At 42.0% G+C, this 18040-nt stretch overlaps 1 long non-coding RNA gene across 3 annotated transcripts in view; it reads left to right on the forward strand.

Moving 5' to 3' along the window:
• The window catches only part of LOC114018507, a 51453-nt gene extending 33648 nt beyond the window's left edge, over positions 1-17805 (forward strand). For 2 of the 3 annotated variants that reach the window (XR_006288354.1, XR_005224242.2), the window contains exons 2-5: positions 9044-9143; positions 10099-10162; positions 12210-12311; positions 13842-17805. This is a non-coding gene — a long non-coding RNA (uncharacterized LOC114018507). The remainder of the gene's footprint in view (positions 1-9043; positions 9144-10098; positions 10163-12209; positions 12312-13841) is intronic. The other variant, XR_006288355.1, reaches the window with a different exon arrangement.
• Positions 17806-18040: the final 235 nt, after the last annotated feature.

Raw genomic sequence — 18040 nt, forward strand, 5'->3', positions numbered from 1 at the left:
AGAGCGGTAAGTTTCAGAGTAGCAGCCGTGTTAGTCTGTATTCGCAAAAAGAAAAGGAGGACTTGTGGCACCTTAGAGACTAACAAATTTATTTGAGCATAAGCTTTCATGAGCTACAGCTCACTTCATCGGATGCATTCAGTGGAAAATACAGTGGGGAGATTTATATACATAGGGAACATGAAACAACGGGTGTTACCATACACACTGTAAGGAGAGTGATCACTTAAGGTGAGCTATTACCAGCAGGCGAGCGGGGTGGGGGGAAACCTTTTGTAGTGATAATCAAGGTGGGCCATTTCTAGGAAACCTACTGACCGCTATTCCTACCTATATGCCTCCAGCTTTCATCCAGACCACACCACACGATCCATTGTCTACAGCCAAGCTCTACGGTACAACCGCATTTGCTCCAACCCCTCATTCAGAGACAAATACCTACAAGATCTCTATCAAGCATTCTTACAACTACAATACCCACCTGCTGAAGAGAAGAAACAGGTTGACAGAGCCAGAAGAGTACCCAGAAGTCACCTACTACAGGACAGGCCCAACAAAGAAAATAACAGAATGCCACTAGCCATCACCTTCAGCCCCCAACTAAAACCTCTCCAACGCATCATCAAGGATCTACAACCTATCCTGAAGGACAGCCCATCACTCTCACAGATCTTGGGAGACAAGCCAGTCCTTGCTTACAGACAGCCCCCCAACCTGAAACAAATACTCGCCAGCAACCACACACCTCACAACAGAACCACTAACCCAAGAACCTATCCTTGCAACAAAGCCCGTTGCCAACTGTGTCCACATATCTATTCAGGGGACACCATCATAGGGCCTAATCACATCAGCCACACTATCAGAGGCTTGTTCACCTGCACATCTATCAATGTGATATATGCCATCATGTGCCAGCAATGCCCTTCTACCATGTACATTGGTCAAACTGGACAGTCTCTACGTAAAAGAATAAATGGACACAAATCAGACGTCAAGAATTATAACATTCAAAAACCAGTCGGAGAACACTTCAATCTCTCTAGTCACTCGATTACAGACCTAAAAGTGGCAATTCTTCAACAAAAACACTTCAAAAACAGACTCCAACCAGAGACTGCTGAATTGGAATTAATTTGCAAACTGGATACAATTAACTTAGGCTTCAACAGAGACTGGGAGTGGATTGGTCATTACACAAAGTAAAACTATTTCCCCATGTTTATTCCTCCCCTCACCTCCCACTGTTCCTCAGATGTTCTTGTCAACTGCTGGAAATGACCCACCTTGATTATCACTACAAAAGGTTTTTCCCCCCGGCTTTCCACCCATTGTTTCATGTTCTCTGTGTATATAAATCTCCCCACTGTATTTTCCACTGAATGCATCTGATGAAGTGAGCTGTAGCTCATGAAAGCTTATGCTCAAATAAATTTGTTAGTCTCTAAGGTGCCACACTCTAAGGTTTCTTAGAGCGGTAAGTGGATCTTGTAGTTAAGACACTGGGACTCCAGAAATCTGCGGTCACTTCCTAGCCCTGACACAGACTGTGTGATGTTGGGCAAATCGCTTATCAGCTCCCTATCTGTAAAATGGGGATAATAGCACTTTCTTTCTCCCACCCACTGTTTGTCTATTTAGATTGTAAATTCTTGGGGCAGGGACTTTCTTGACATCACCCTACTTAAAACAATAGGGCCCTGACCTCAGCTGGAGCCTCAGGTGCTGCCATAATATGTACAATAATAACAAAGAGCAACTGATTATTATTATTTCAGAACCCAATAGGGGTTTTTACTTCGCTACAAAGACAAGTCCTCTAAAATGTAAATTCCTAGTCTGAAATGGGTTCCTTCACCCTCAGGGGCATAGCCTCCAACATAAATCAAAGTCACTTAAGTAAAGCTCAAAATGTCAACTTGACCAGAATCAAAGTCAAACAGATGCAGCACAGGGGGCATTGCCCCCTTTTTGTTTCTGAACTGCTCTCTACTTGGAACTGCAAAGGAGTGCCTCGCTCTGTGACAATGCGTTTGTTGCTCTTTCAAGCTTTTTTTTTAGTCAATGTTATCTCTCACAAACGAGCCCTAAGTTCAAAGGACGACTCTTTTTGAAATTCTGTGAAGTCAGATCACCTTATCAGTGCACTCCCATTCTAGAGGCTCTCCTGTGCTTTCCTTGTAAAAGCTGAGCATGCAGCTTGAGTGTGTTTGATTTATTTTACTGTCTTGCCAGGCCTGAGCTGGCAGGCCGGTACAATAAAAGAGGATGGTGGCAGAGCATTTCCTGCTTCTCTTTGCTCTTTTCCAGCTAATGTACCTTTGAGAATGTCCCTGTCAGAAAACTGTTCACTTGCAAATATTTACTCCCCTTCTGACTGTCAGTTGAACCCAAAGAACAAGTTTTTAACAGTGGAGGATGAACTGGCCAAAGGACATTGTCCATTATCAGCATGCGTATGTGTGCTCAGAGGAGACAGGACGTTGCAATGATTTACCACCTATATCTGGCAACCTTAGTACAAATGTCCCATTTAAAACCCATTTGGAAACTGAACTCCACTTCTCCCTTTCCTCAAGAAGTGCTGGATTTTCCTCTCCTCATTCATCCAAGGTCAGCACCATTCCTGCCTGCACTATGGAGGTTTGGGAGAGATTGGTTCTCACCTCAGGCTGGCTCCCAGTGGGAGGATTAGAGAGAGCACAAAATAATCATCTGTAACATAGACCCTCCTCAGCCCTAAGCTAATTGTATTTTATGATTATTTGGCTCTAGAGAGAGGGGAGGAAAGGCTAAGCAAAGCCGGAGATGTTTGGGTTCTTATTTGGATTTGGCAGAACATCAAAGAGCGTAGGAAAACTCATACTGAAAGAATCCATGTTGAAATGTAAGCCCCAGGCGAAGTGCTCCTTTGTGCTGGGGTTCCCAACCTCCGTATCAGGATTTGGAAGCCTCCTGTCTAGAATCAGAGTGCTTCCATCACCCTCCCTCTCAGACGTTCCCACCTGTTTAGACATCCACAGCAGAGTACAAGTGCTCTTTGCCTGACCGCCTCTGTACTTGTCCCAAAGATCCTTGTCATTGAGTCCAGGCTCCTCCTAACCCGTCTGCTTTCTAACCTGCAGGTTCACTTACACTCCAGGTGGGTTGGCAGCAAGATTTATGTCCGGTTAAAGCCCTAGCATGGGACTACAGACTGAGACCATGTCTACAGTGAGGTTGAAGGTGCGATTCACAGCTCATGGAGGCATCTCTGCGCTGGCTTTAATCCAGCTAGTAGTACTAAAAATAGCAGCGAAGACCCGGTGACGTGGACATCAGTTCAGGTTGTACAAGGCTGCCTGGTCACCCTGGGTACGTCCTCATGTTGCTGGCTTCTGCCTCTGCATCTTCACTGCTATTTTTAGTGAGCTAGCTAGACTAAAACCACTGTGGGATTGCCCACAAGAGCTGCAAATCACACCTCGGATTGTGGCATAGATTTACTCTGCGCAGCCACGGGCGAGCCGCTTTCTGGCCTCAGAGCCCTGTCTTTAAAATGGGGATAATGTTCTCTTTCTCTCACCCTTTGTCAGCCATGTTTGTTTAGGTTATAGGCTGTTTGGGGGAGAGCTTCTCTTACTATGTGTTGTACAGAGCCTGTCAAAATGGGGCTCGGATCTTGGCCAGGGGCTGCAGACATTGCTGTAATACTCACTGTAAATTACTACTACTATCGAGGATAAAATAGTATTTGGGAAGGAGACTAATTTCAGAGGCGTGAGCTCCTGAATCTCAGTGTGAGTGTCCTGAAGAGAACTGGGCAGATAACTGATTTTTTTTTTTTTTTCTTTCCAAAGATGGTTTGAGCTGCAACAAATGTGAGATACATTTTTTTTTTTTAAATAGAATTTTTAGTGAGTTACCAACGTCTGTTTCAGAGTAAGGATTTGATCATGAGTCTCCTACATCCTGGGTGAGAGCTAAAGACTGTGGCAGAAGCAGCGATGCTATCATTTCCTCCTTTTCCAGGCTGGTTTGTGACTGGCTGAAGTGATTCACATCAAAACTGTGAATAGTTTTGGGTTGACCAAAACTAAGTCTTTCATCCTATTTGATTGAAAAATTCCACCCAGCTCTAGTCCCGAGACCCCCTCCAGACAGAGAGGTCCTTAAATAAGGGATTTTAGTGTCATTTGGCAGTCTGAAATGTACTGTTCAGGTGAGTTGGGTCTTTCCTAACCATTTACATTAAATACAATTAAGAGGATACAGTCTCAAAGCAACTTATGGGAAATATCTGCAGGCAAGCTGCACTTTAAAAACAATGGCTTTGTGAGTGAAGCTACGACACTTCCTAACCTGTTCGGTCTGTACCTTCTGTCTATAGGAAACACCATAAACTATCCAATGAAACTGTGCTTCTGTGTATTGAGAGTATAGGAGAATTTCCATATGGCAAAAACAGTAACTGTTTTCCAGAGAAACTGTCCTGCAGGTGTTCAGCAAAGCACGACATATCAACATGATGCTTCATATTCAGTTCAAATGTCTGTGGGCCTGATCCAATTCCCATTGAAGTCAGTGGAGAGACTTCAGTGGGAATTGGATTGGGTCCTAGATGTGTAAACCAAAATATACACACTTTTTTTCATTTTCACTTTTATTTCATACACCTTGTTTGTTCAGTATATTCCACTGTCTCATCGTGTCGACCATCCCATTCTACCCTGCCAGTGATGCCAGTTGTCATGCTCTGGTTTCTCCCACAACTGTTTCCATGCTTTATTCCATGCCTTCCCTTACGCGTGAAACGTTACTCCTGAGCTGCTCTAGAAGGCTGCTACCATTTCCTCTTTCAAATCCCACCAATCACAAGGGCTGCAGAAGTTTATACGGGGCTGTTTCAGATCCCAGCTCCTCTGGGCAGCGTGTTTGGAGCCTGAAGTGCTTTCGTTCTCTGATGTTACCATCTCAGTTCATCATCGAGGTTCCCAAATTGCCGTGACCCTCTGTCTGATCTCTGTCTCTTCCTCACCTACTCTTAACCCCTGCATCATTTTACAATATATTAAACAGCCTATTAAAACAATGGGATTTCTTTGTGCAGGTCTTCAAGCAGCCAAAATAATCTTTCTACTTCCTGTCCACTCCTCTTTCTTGTCAATTCCCAATTATGGGCCTGATTCTGGCCTCCTTACCCACAGTCAGTAGTTCCATTGGTGGAGCAAGGGACTACTCCAGTGTGGCAAAATCTGGCTTGCGTAAACCCTTAAGGCCAAGGAATTGTCTTCCAGTTTGTTTGAAGCGTCAAGCACACTTGGGGTGTGTGTGTGTGTGTGGAAAATAATTACCAATAATTAATACTAATGGTGTTAATGATTTGTCTTCACCCATGTCGTGTCTGCAGCTGGCAATTATTCATTCAGTACATTGTGCAAATATAAACAGCAGGATACGTGGTGTTTTCCAATAACTACACAACCAATAGCTTGTGCCTTGCACTTCAATTAATCGGCATGAAATGCACACCCACTCCTTTGTGCTTATTGCTTAATTTATTTACTTAATTCATTTAGGCCGAAGAGTCCTTCATGGTTCCAGCTGTCTGGCTTTCTAGGCTAGAGCTGTAGGCAATCAATTAGCTCCACTAGTCTGAACAACAGAAGCTCAATATATGCTGCCTTCATATACTACATTTCAGGCTAGTACAAACTGTTAAGTAGTATTGCGCTTTAACTCCATATAATTCAGTCCAGCAATGTTAGACTTCTTATGATTCATATTCCATAGAACGCGGAATAGAGCTGACCAAATAATTTATTTTTTGAGGGTGGGGAGGGGGAGGGGGGGAATTCAGTGGCCAAACCAAAAACTCTGGGGAAAAAAATTGTTTTGTGTGAAGCCAAAATGGATATTTTCCAGGTGTTTTTCCCAAAATGAAAAACCAAAAGAATTTTGTTTCAGGTCAAATGAAACATTTTGTCAACCCAAAATAATTTTTTTCAGTTTTTGTTTTGTTTTTCATTTTTGGGTGTTACTCTTTTTTTTTTTTAATACATCTAGCTAAATTTGGAAATGAAATGAAAAGGAATTTTAAAATGAAACATTGACAAAATAAAACATTTAAAAAAACTATTTGCTGAATTTTACCTGAATTCATGAATAGTTTCAGTTGACCTGAAACTACATTTGTCAGTGAATAAAGTGTTCATCCAAAAAATGTTGCACAGATCAGTGCTGAAGATAAATGTGATGACATGTATTGTTTTATAGGATAGTGGGTGTGCAGATACAATAATAAATCTCTATTCTAATAGGAACACTCAAAACATGATACCAGTACACCAGCTAAAAATGACAAGAATTTGCTTTATATAATCTAAAAAACCAAAGCACCATTGCAAAGCGCACAACATGTAAGCAAAGTGATCTGGGGGGTGATTGGCAAATAGCTTGCTTCATGTTTTATGCTGACCCTCAGTTGTCCTCCTACTTAGCTTTTATTAGTTGGCTAATTTCCTATAGGCATTGCAGTAGAAGTGATTCTTGGATAGGGAGCTGCCAAGGAGATTCTTGCTGGTCCTGGTTGCGGGGCTCTGACATTTCATACATTTTACAGCAGAATTGTGAAGCCCTGAACGGTTTGTTTCAATCTACTTACAATGCAGTCCCTTCCCTTGAGGGGACTGGGAAATGTTTTTGAATGACCAGATAGTAACAGCAGAGTGGATGCCAAGATGCAAAGGTCTGAATTTGCTAATCAAGGGGAGTGTAAACCTGCATCAGCTCCCTTGGGAGTCGTTCCAGGGGGTTGGCCCCAGGCTCTTAGGGTCTCTCTGTACTACAGCTGGGAGCATGCCTCCTGGTGCAGGTAGCCCGACTTGTGCTAGCTTGGCTAAGGCTAGCATGCAAGAAAATAGCAGGTGACCGTTTAGGCATGGGCAGAGGTCAGGCTAGCCACCTGGGTCCAAGTTCTTTTGGACCAGTGCAGCCAGGCTGCTATTGCTAGCGTTCTAGCTCCAGCAGAGCTAGGATGCGTCCATCTAGCTAGGAGCGGAGGCATGCTCCCAGCCGCTGTGAGGACATCCCCTTAGCGGCTAACCAGGGATGGAGCCAAAGCAGGAGTATAGCAGAATCTGATGTGGTGTTCCCTGACTAGCAAGCAGTGATGGCAGCTCTCAGGTTTACAAACTATCAGTGGGCAAATTAATGTAAAGTAAACCCAAGGGAGCCACATCCTCAGCTGGGGTAGCTACGTTGAAATCATTGGAATTACACCCATTTATACCAGCTGAGATCCTGGCCTTTGACGTTCATTTCTAGACTGAAATGTACATGAAGCCCATTCAAAAAGCACAAGTCAGCAGTGTGTACATGGTAAATGAGCAGGAAACTAACAGGAAAATACCCTTTGGGTGTATGGGACCTTGGCCAACCTCGTGTTCTGCATTAAAATCAAGGAACACTTTGTCAGACTCAGCTGCCCCTTGGCCCCTCAACCAGCTACTGATCAATCTCAGACCCCTAGATGGGCCAGATTTTGGCAGATTATGAACACCCTCCACTCCCACTGACTTCAGAGGGAACTGAAGGTACTTGTTAGAGCTTGCCAGAAAATGAGGAGGAGGAAAAGGGATTTCTGCTGAAAACTGTGATAGAAAAAGGAAAGAAGAATAATTTTTTACTGAAATTTGTATCAATTTTGATTTCTTGTCAAAACTGAAAAATGATTGCCCCCCCTCCCCACCCCCCAGGTTTTGGATTCGTGGTTTTCTGATGAACAGCAGACATGCGCCACAAAAAAACTTTGTTTAGTAAAAACCTCAATTTTCCATCATCCCCCCCCCCCCCCCCCCCCCCCCCGCCCTAGCGTTCATCACTTCCCACCCCCACCCCCCAGAAGGGCTCAGAATCTTGCTACTCTTTAAACTGGGTCTGTAACCTTTTGTGATCCACCCCCTTCTGTAAGACTTGTACCAGCCGTGGAATTATCCTGAAAAGATACATTGGAAATGCCCTACATTTTCACAGCTAAACTGGCTGCTGGCTTGCTGATGGAAAGGAGCAGGGCAATAACAGAGTAACTGCCACTCTACTGAACAAATACCCATCACATAAAACGATTCAATCTCCATTGGTGATTTGGTGTAACAGAGTAATGTCACAGCAATTGAACCTTGTTTTTTGACAGAATTAATGTCTCCTGCTCTGACTGGGAAAAGCTCAGATTTTCCATGATCTTTATTTTCCACTAATGCCTCCGCATTTATGTAGCAGCGGGAGGAGTCCATTATCCCATGACAATGTTTAACCTGATCAGCATGATCTATTTAAGTATGTGCATTTGAGAATATCTCTGATATTAATATGTGATCAGCCGTCTATGGCTGCATGTAGGATACCTTACACTTATAAAGCATCTTGCATCTAAAAATCTCTGCTTTACAGACATTAAAGCAGGGAGGTTAATAGTAATATTTACTATTTTACAAATGTGGAACACAAGCCATGGAGAGATTTAGCACCATCTTCAAAGCTGTGTGCCGAAAGCTGAAGCTTGTCTAGGGATATTAGTACTGCTGTAACTAGGATATAGTTGCACTAGTGCAAATTGGTAGTGCAGGCAGGTTGTACCGATGTAGCACGGGGTATGTGATTTACTAGACGTAATTGCCCTGATCTCAAAAGCCATACAAAAGCACCAAGATCAAAGTGGTCTGGTGCTGAGGATTTGTATCCCCCATTAAAGTCAATTATGCCTAAATTGTTTTCATTTTTGGTCTTTTCACCATTATTCTGTTATTAGTATTTGTATTATGGTAGTGCCTAAAGGCCCCCCCCAGGATTGGAGCCCCATTGGTCTAGGCACTGTCTAAATATATAGTAAGAGATGGTCCCTGCCCTTACACTCTATCTAGAGACAAACAAGTATGATAGTACAGAAGGGAAGGGAAGATGATATCAATGAAAATAGGATCAGGCAGTTACATAGGTAGCTATTGTACGACTGTCCTCAACCAATGCACAAGCAAACAGTTATGAATTGGCTAATTTCTTGCAGATTTCACAGCAGATGTTGGTCTGGAGGAGGGAGTTGAAGGAAAAGTGGCTCTAAAGATGAACGCCCCAATTCAGGAAAGCACTTAAGCACTTGCTGACAGGTAAGTATGTACTTAAGCTCCCTTTCTGAATAGGGATGTTTTCCTGAATCGGGGCCAAATTCAGAAAGGGCATTCCGTGCATCAGAGGCATTGTGAAGGAATAGGCGGAGAAGCTATCAAATAGGCAAATGAGGTTGGTAGCATTGGTGGAACAGAGGAGGTAAGAGGGTGACACAAGAAAGATGAGAGGAGACTGGCTGCATTGTATGATTGATTGGTTCGTGTTTGCAAAGCACTTTGCAAACACACAGTGTTCTCTAAGTGCTCAGAAGTATTGTTGTTTGTTACCCACTCATTACTGTATCTGACACAAGTTCAAACAATCTTGTCTTTATACTGTCTCTTCCCTTTAAAATTTCTCTCTCCAATTCCCCTGTCATCTTTCCTTTTCCAAAAAGAAAAGGAGAACTTGTGGCACCTTAGAGACGAACCAATTTGAGCATAAGCTTTCGTGAGCTACAGAAGTGAGCTGTAGCTCACAAAAGCTTATGCTCAAATAAATTGGTTCGTCTCTAAGGTGCCACAAGTTCTCCTTTTCTTTTTGCAAATACAGACTAATATGGCTGTTACTCTGAAACCTTTCCTTTGCCAAGGAGTCCTGTGGGGTGTGTGGCTAGTAGGACATGATTGCAATAGGTTAAAAAGAGTTATTAACAGAGACCACATCAGAGCTCTTGCAACACACACAATCTGTTTACTCAGCATCAGCTTGACTAATTCCTAATGAAAGGGCACTGCATAGCAGAGTGCAAGACCCTGCTGCCCAAAAATATTACTTATGTACAAAGAGCTTGATTCTAATTAGGGGTGGGGGAGCCAGCTGGGGCAAAATCAAAACTTAGCCCCAACCCTTCACTCCAAGCCTGAACCCAAAAATCTTTTAATAGACACACAAACGTTTGGCTGCGTTTAGTTTGTAAAGTTTTTGGCTCTTAAACATCCTCCTTTTGGACAGGACTGGAAGTGAGAGGAACTGAAACAACACAACCGAATTTGTCCTCACAGTATTTTCAGAAATTGTAAGTACTGGCAACCTCACAACAAATTGCCCAATCCTCCTTGCTCTGAAAAGTGTTGTGAGATCAGGCAAGCTTCTGTTTCTCATGCTGAAACAGAGGGGACCAAATTCTCCATTGCTTTACACTGTCTGCCTAAGTTCTAGCTGTCCTACTTATTTGGCCCCCATTAACAACATATCTTCATTACCACGTCTTTAATGTATTTATCCTCCATTGTGAGGCAGAGAAGTGCTATTACTCCCATTTTACAAATGGAGAACTGAGGCTCTGAGAGATTAAAACCCCGCTTTTAAAAACTATTTAGGCCTTGTTTTGTTCACTGTTAGACCTAAGAACCTAAATCCCTTTTGAAAATGGGATTTAGCTGTCTAAATCACTTAGGGCTTGTCTACACTGGCACTTTACAGCGCTGCAACTTTCTCACTCGGGTGTGAAAAAACACCCCCCTGAGCCTAGCAAGTTTCAGCGTTGTAACATGCCAGTATAGACAATGTACCAGCCCTGGGAGCTGCGCCCCTCGTGGAGGTGGGGTTTTTTTTAGAGCCAGTGAAGACGTGCCCTTAGGTGCAACTCTGTTGCAAGGCCTATGTACCTTTAAAAATCTGGGCCAAAAGGACTGGATGTGCCAGAACATGGGACTGAACACAGGTCTCCCAAGAGGGAAGTTTTGTACCTTAACCGCTGAATCAAACTTCCTAGTTACTGCTGTCTGTGCAAATCAGAACGGCAGTATTTTCAACGCACTGCACAAAGGCATAAATGACCACACGAGGTGCCAGGTAATGGGGAGCTAGGTTAGTAATGACTAGGTAGTTCTCAACCTTTTCTGTACTGGGACCACCCAAGGCATCCTCCTCCCTCCCAGCTAGCTGGGATCCCCTTCCTATTTAGCAATGTACAATGGGAAGGGTGGTTGTGACCTCCCAACCCATGTTTGTGTCCATTGGGGAGAGAACTCTTGGACTACAGCAGTGCGTTCCTTCAAACATTCTGAATTCTGGCAAGTCAAAACCCAGCACAATGCAAAAATCTTGATGATTTTTTTGCGGGGTGGGAAGTTATATTAAACTTAAAACTCAAACCACTTTTGTCAAAAAGTTCATGAACTGGGGCCTGATTTATGGCTTTCCCTCCAGTTATCTGACATTTGCACTTTCATATGTTCTTAACTAAATTTCTTGTTGAGCCAATTCTAGAACTTTGCAAAACTTGCCGGTTCTGCTTCCTGGCCTTTCTCCAGGTTTCACTTTGAGTCTAGCACTCATTCGTGTTGAGATTTGAGGACTGTTTATCAGTCAAAAGCAGCTGAAAGTGCAAACCTTGGGCAATTGGAAAGAAATTCATCGGTTTTGTCTATACGACGTTCCTAACTATTTGGGGGTGAGCAGAAATCTACTCATTACCAACCCACAAGCTTTTTTTTTTTTCCCCCCCTGCACTCCATAAGTTTTCCTTAAAAGTCTTCTATCCAGATAGTGACAGAACTTGATGGCTCTTACTTTAGGAGCATAGGAGAAAAGCCTCATCCCAGGAGGTCTACTTATAGACCTTGGACTTTCATTCATGGATGGACATGAAAGAGGAGGCAGGGACAATCCAGGGTTCATGGATGTTACTATAGTTAGTTACAAAAATGGTTAAAATACACATTCACATTCCCCCCTCCATTAGTTCCAACCTCTCAAAGGTCTAGGGTGACCAGATGTCCCAAATTTTATAGGGGCAGTCCCGATATTCGGGGCTTTTTCTCATGTAGGTGTCTATTACCCCCCCACCCCATGTCCTGATTTTTCACACTTTCTATCTGGTCACCCTAGAAAGGTCTGTTAATCCTCTCAGCTAGTACCCAGATATGTTCGTCTTTCCTATTTTCCCCCACTCCTCCAAAAAGCCATGATGGTCCTAATTAATTAAAACCCTCCAGAATTTTACTCCTCTACAGATATATACATTATACCTGTAGGTATATGACTGTTATTTCCTGTAATTCTTTGTTTTATATATGAATTTATTGTATTATTTTGTTTGCTTGCATTATAACCTATAGGCACTAACATGAGTAGTCATATGCTCAATATGTAAAAAGAATTGCACCACAGCTTATTAAGAAGAATTTTTTTCAAGATCTACCTGCTATATATATATTCAGGTGAGTAGAACTAAAACCATCAGCAATAATGCCATTTGGTGAATTCCAATAATATTACATTTATAATTCTTTAAAGTATCTGTATGCAAGATCAAAGGAACTGGCCATACAAACCGGTCCAGATTAAAAAAATCATATCCATCTAATTGTAATATTAACCTTCCATTTCCCTTAACCCATTTCCTCCAACAAAATCCCAAGAAAGTAGATGAGCATGAAGAGAATAGATTCAGCATGCCCTGAAAGTCAACAAATTCTGCTTCTGTCAGAGCAAAGGGCAAACATGCATGAGCTCCAGAATCAAAACCCCACTACCACCAAACACAAAATGTCTTGCCACCAGCTCACCTCCCTTTAAAACGGGGAAAGTTATTTCAGGCAACTCAGTTGATCATAATGCAGTTTGTATCAAATGGTGAAAGGAGCAGACACTCAGGCAGCCAGGTATCAATAATTCATGGTCAAATAATTTTTTAAAAAATGATTTATTTACCAGGATTTCCTGAATGGTCTACCCCATAAAAATAAAGCATAGAATGCCCCTTCTTTATTGCACTGTGAAATAGATGCTATGTAATTCACTGGCCTCTTCAATTTAATTTTTTTGGTCCCATTTACTCTTGATGCACTGAAAGTGGAAATCTCACAGTATATACAATAATATGTTCCCACAGCATGTGAAAGAGGAACTTCAAAACTATGAGGGGTCAGCCTTAGGGAGAGACCCATAATTCACACTGCAAAAATGCTCAAAAAAATATTTCCGATTTAAAAAGCGCATATTCACCCGTGACAGCAGTATTTTTCATTTGCACCGATTAAAATCCCATGGAAGCCAATAGGAGTCTTTCCATTTCTTTATCATTTCTTTAATTTATTATTTATTTCCCTGCCTATTGAGTTTTTCAATACAAATGGATGCACACAACTGTAACCTCTTCTTCCTAGAGTAATGCATAGATGAGCTTTCTTTAAATAAATACAAATAGTGATTTGACATTAAAAAGTCACTGTTTACTAACAGATACAAAAGAGCATTCTCCTATACTTAAAATAGTTAATAACGGCAGTACCTCAGATAACGTAGTACCAACAAGGTTCGTGGCAAATGTTGTAGTGGTGCTGAGACTGGGGATAAATGTTGACCTTTTAATGGTAACTGATGCAAATAGACTATTTTATAGGAAAAAAAATATTACAGTGAAGTCCATCCTCTTTCTTCAAATCTGGTGCTCTTGTAGTCATAAGAATGTTGGCCTAAATTTTCAAACCTGACTACAGGAATTTTGACCCCCTAAGGTATGCAGGCTCTAACCTATTGTAAAGAACACTGCTGTGCTGATTTACCTTTTCTAGTTTTGGTTGAAATATAATTACTCCAAATATAATTACCTCAGCTTCTTCTGCTGTCCAGCCACCCCCGCCACCAAGGGGAAAAAAAAAAAAAGATTGAAAAACTTCCTCCAAACCAAGTTTCCACCAAATTAAAGCCTTATTTTTGTTCCCCATTTATCCTTTTCTGGTTTGAAGTTGTGTAACCAACGCAGAATCATCTTGAGAACAAACATTCTGTCCTGATGCGAGAGCCCTCGGGTCATGTGAAATGAAGACAAGTGGAAAGAAAAGCACAGGAAAGCATGAGTTGGAGCTTCCCTCTGCATTGTACTGCAAGGCAGAGGCATGTACAATGACTTCCAGCCAAACATCACCTGTTGCTTTTCGCAAGGACTAGTTTGTTTCTTCATTTTCTTCTCTTTAGTAGTGACAAGCATATCCTGTCAGACACTTTCCAACAAACATGACCATATACAGAGAGAGAAATGTGCCCATCTTAATCCTGGCACATCTCTCCTCGAGAATCAGTGGAAATACAGGCCCTGTGCAACAAGAACTACAGAGGCACTTCCTCTCCTTGATCCATCCATGTCCCCTTTGGACACTAAATCCATGCAGATTATTTGTTCTCTTAGTATGGATAATCTGCATTGGGGAGTCTGTTAACCAAAAGATGGGGGTACAATAGCAGTGTTTTGCATCACATGTGTGTTGGTTTGGGAGTGGTATTTCTGTCGTGAGCCTGTATTTGGTTCATGATGGGCCTTTGAACCACTGAAATCTCTCATTTGCAATTTAGAACTAATACAATTATTATTTATGTTTTGTATTATCATTGTGCCTAGGAGGCCTAATCGTGGACTAGAGAACCCACTGTGCTAAGAGCTGTACAGACGCAGAACAAAAAGATAGTCCCTGCCCCAAAGGGTTTAAAATCTACATATACGACCATAGACAACAGATGGATACAGAGAGATGCAGGAACACAAGGAAACAATAAGACAGCATGGTGGACAGTGATGTATTATGTTAGCACCCAGAGACCCCCAACCGAGATTGGGGACCTGTTATGCCCAACTGACAAATATGCAGAGATAATCCTTGCTCAGAAGACCTTACAGTACAAATAGACAGGAGAGATAAAAGGTGAAATAAATAAAATATTATTATTACCATTTTACAGAGGCATAGATCTTGTCCAAAGTCACACAGGAAGTCAGTGGCAGAGCCAGGAACTGAACCCAAATATTTTGAGTCCCTGTCTAGTGACTTAAACAAAAGATAATTGTTTTAGTTTCTCCTGCGACCAAAAATCATCAGGACGTCAATGGAAAGTATGAGTTCAGAATCAAAACCCTGTAGTGGGTTCATTCTATGGAAGTGTTAGAGGTGCCAAATGCAAGTGCTGCTCCCCAATCCAGATGGTAAAGAGAGAAATGTCGTCATACTGGGGACTTTTATTTGATGGACCAAAAAACAACCACCACCACCCCACCCCCCAAAACCCCAACAAACCAAAAACCACCAAGTGAAAGTGCTACCCTGTCAGACCCAGAGAAAGTGATCTGCAAAAGGCAGAGGGCTGATTGCCCACAACTCTAGCTGAAATCAGTGGGAGCTGCTCTGCACCTCTGAAAATCATTTTGAGATACATTTTATCCCTTAATCGTTTTGAGATAATGTTTCTCCATTGCCAGGCTCTAATCGGTTGGACAAAGTTAAAGGAAATTAGTTTAGCTGATTTATTGTGTAATTTGTGCTGTGTATAGGCTTTTTGTTCAGAATGGAAGTGTCAGTGGTCTGCAGTATGCAGTACCCCTGCATTACTGCTTTGATAATGCTACGGGTGATCTGAACTTGCTACCCAGGTAGGGGCAGGGTGCTCAGAACAAGCCTCGTCAAAGAACAAAACTCAAAAGTGTCTCTCGCAAGGAGAGAAGGGAAGAGGAAAGACATAGATTGGGAACCCTAGCAGCATTTTAACCCCCACAACAGGTGACGTAAGCATGTGCAATAAGACACTCCCAGAAAACTCTTCTCCCTATCCAGAAAGCTTTATGGAGACTCCGTTGCTGATACTGACATGTGGATGGAAGTGTATCTGTTATTAATATTAGATATATCTATTTGTGTAGGTCTGTTCCATCTACCTGGAAAGGTTCCAAAGAGCAGTACTGGGTAAATATGCATCTACCCCCAAGCTTTTCTCATGCAGAGTCCATTGGGTATGTAGCCTGCCACCCCTCCTGTTCATTGGGCATTTTGGAGTTGCCGAGGGAGGTAGTGCTGTAATTTGGGCAGCAGGACCAGCTGTAGACAGGTGACAACTCTGTTCCAAGCCTTGTCTTCACTGAACCTCGATAGGGCAGCATCTCTGCTTTCCTAGTGTCCAGCCCAGCTAGTGGTTGGGATGAGAACATGTTGGGTTGAAGCTTGCAGCATTAGCTCCTAAGTTGCTGGAACTTCTCACTGTGATTTCCTTTAGCTTCTGGTGCATGTTTGTTTTTAAGTTGAATCAAAGACAGTTGGGTGGGGACCCATTTGCAGACTAATTTTCCTTCTTATTCTGCTGGTTATTAAATCAGCTTAGCTTTTCTTTCAATTCTGTAGTCCATATTCCTGAATAAAGAACACATATCAGAAGAAAACTATTGAATCAGTTAATAATTAAACAATGACAACTTGAAATACACCCACATAAGAGCTACCTGATATCACATGTCTTACATATTCGATAATTGTACAGCGGAGCTTTGTTTAATGAGTGGTGATACTTAAAAATATTCATGTTGGGAATTGTTGTGAAAGGTATTTTTTTAATGAATGGATGTATGATCACTCAGGCTCTTATATCACATCCTTTCCCACACAGGTTCTTGCATACTTCTGCCAAAAGTGTTAGCTATTTACTTTTCCTCTTGTTTTCACTCCAGCAGCGAGTGACTAATCTTTAAAATGACTCTGAAAAAATGGTATTGCGGAGTTCGCTGTTTGTCATGTGACAATGGTAAGGAATCACAAAAAGAGAGTAATTTTCCTCTAATACTGAACAAGGAACTTTATTTGAATGAGGAAAAGAGAATTACCCCGTAATCTACACTTTTTCTCACCCACTTGCTGTGTATTTTCCCTCTAGAATTTTCCCAGACTCTCACCTCTCGAGCTTCCTGCCACAGTTTTAAAGGCTTTACTGTGACCTTCAGAGCACAGCTGCTTCGTTTGCAAGAAAAAGATGGTTTTGTGTTGTTTTTTTCCCCCATAGCTGGCAGCTTCACAAACTCAACTTGGGGACAGGTGGATGGTGTAAAACAATCTCCAAACTTGAGTCTACGGTTTTTTGCAAAATATTTAAGCATAAAAATCCCAGACTGCATGCAAGTCCCTACACGCACTAACATTTTACACACAAAATCAAGAGTGCAAATTTTATGTCTCTTTAACATCTATGTAACATCTAGTTTATGCTCTAGCACATCAGGCCACTGGTTCTGATGAAAATTTGAATGGACAAAACATAGAATCTGGGGCCATCCTCTGATACTATTGCTTTGAGTGACAATTTACTCCATGAATGGTCCCATTAAGTAAGGGGATCAGAATCTGGAATCAGCTTTGTAATTAATTGAGAATTCCTTTTCTTTTCCCCTTCTTTTTAATAGCGTCTTTCATATTATATGCAAATTATTTTTGTTTGTGGGGATTCAGTTTTATTCCCAACTCTGCCACTGACTGGTTCATTTTCCTTACCTGTACAATGAGAATGTGCAAAGGAAGGAAAGTATCAGTGCTTTGAGAGCTCTGGAGGGGGAGCGTTACATAAGAGCGAAATACTATTATTAATGATCTCTGGTAGGTTGAGGGGTCAGGATTACTTCTGTTCTAAGGGCTATTCTACTTCTATGCTTATTTTGCTTTAACGTATAAGTGAACGTGACTGAGTCCAGCTAATGTATTAGTCTTTTTATTTTTTTTAAACTTAATAAAATGGGGGAAAAAATTAAAGTTTGCAAGTCATAATTGTCTCCAATTCACTCTTTCTTTCTTTCTCCGCTGCTTACCTCACCCTTTGTTGGCCCAGGGAGATCTGGATTTAAACCCTTTAGCCATATGCATTCCTCTCCTTCTCTGTCTAATGTGTGTAAACACACCTGGTTACTTCTGGAGAGTCCTGGTTTCCTGGCTCAGAAGGTGTTTTTGGTTTTCATAACAAAGGAACTGAGCTACACAGGGAACAGGGTAGTTTACAAAACACCCAAGCAACAGAGTTGAAAACCTGTATATGAGGAAGATCATTGGCCCGTGTTGGCAGGGGGATGCTTAGAAGTGTAGCCCTCCTTTGGTGGTTCACCCTGTCCAACACCTGTAACCGTTCTCAATAGGGGCCTGATTCAAAC

This window comes from Chelonia mydas, chromosome 2 (genome assembly GCF_015237465.2).
Source record: "Chelonia mydas isolate rCheMyd1 chromosome 2, rCheMyd1.pri.v2, whole genome shotgun sequence".
In the NCBI taxonomy this organism is placed as follows: domain Eukaryota; kingdom Metazoa; phylum Chordata; order Testudines; family Cheloniidae; genus Chelonia; species Chelonia mydas.